Source organism: Alexandromys fortis, unplaced genomic scaffold (assembly GCF_014885135.2).
Source record: "Alexandromys fortis isolate MF-2015 unplaced genomic scaffold, M_Fortis_MF-2015_v1.1 scaffold_55, whole genome shotgun sequence".
Lineage (NCBI taxonomy): Eukaryota > Metazoa > Chordata > Mammalia > Rodentia > Cricetidae > Alexandromys > Alexandromys fortis.
This window is the reverse complement of record NW_026067936.1, coordinates 2,447,617-2,448,765: the sequence shown is the minus strand read 5'-3', so window position 1 is coordinate 2,448,765 and position 1,149 is coordinate 2,447,617.

Genomic DNA, 1,149 nt, shown 5'->3' with positions numbered 1-1,149 from the left:
AAAAAAAAAAAAAAAAAACAAAAAAAAGAAAAAAAAAAAAAAAAAAAAACCCGAGTGTTTGTGAGTCCCTGCTGGTAGGAACTGGAGCCTGGGCCCTGTAGAGTGAAGACTCAGCGCTGGTGGGAACTGGAGCTTGGGTTCTGTAGAGCGAGAACTCAGCGCTGGTGGGAACAGGAGCCTGGGCTCTGTAGAGCGAGGACTCAGGGGTATACAAGAAGACAGGCAGATTCCTCAGGTGGATGTTTGCAGCCTGTTAAGAGGGAGATACCAGATTCTCAAGTGTGGGCTTACTGGGGGGACATCCAAGGAAAGGGGAGAGCCCAGAGCCATGGAGATGCAATAGGGGACACGGTCTTTCTTCTGGTTGGTCAAAATCCAGTCCTTTGATCTCCTGGCATATGACTTCTGTTTCTAATGGAGACACAATCTCCCCCAACCACCTACGTCTTCAGCATAGGAGTGTTCAGGAGGCCGACCGAAGAGGTTTCTTTTAGTTCTTTACCCTTTTACCTACCCATCAGCTTTTCCCTGCTACAGAAGCCCTCAGCTTTCCAGGCTAAGTGTGGCTGTCCCTCAGAACGACTGTTACCTTAGACGTGATCTGAGAAGGTTCTAGAAGCACAGCTCTGGAGTTGGAGGTTTCTGGCTTAGATTCTAGAAGTCTGCTCTGTGAAGGGCCTAGACACAGCAAGCGGAGGGCGGGGAGCAAGCCTAAGCGGACGAGTCTATTTTTCTAGGACCCCACTACACAGATGGGCACTACTGGTGTGACTGCTAACTTTAGGCTGAAAGAGAACAGGCTGCTATGACCTATGAAATCATAATCCCTCCCTACATCCCATAGATGGGGTCCAGAGAGGCTGTTATTGTTCAGGGTCAAACCAAGAACAGTTTATTTCATTCTTCCTCCATACTCCCAAAGGGTTTTAGAGCCACCTTAATGACCTTTGGGGTGCTATGGCCAACCAGATATTGACACGTTTTTTGGGAAGGGGCTTGCACACCTCTTGGTCCCATGGGCGTTGTAGAATCTGAGCTTGGGGTCTTAAAGTCCTACATTAGTCTGAGTTCTCCCTGCAGGCTCTGCACCTGGGATCCGAAGAATGAAAAGAAAGCTTGTTTAGTAGGAATTTCTTCCCTCCACTATTT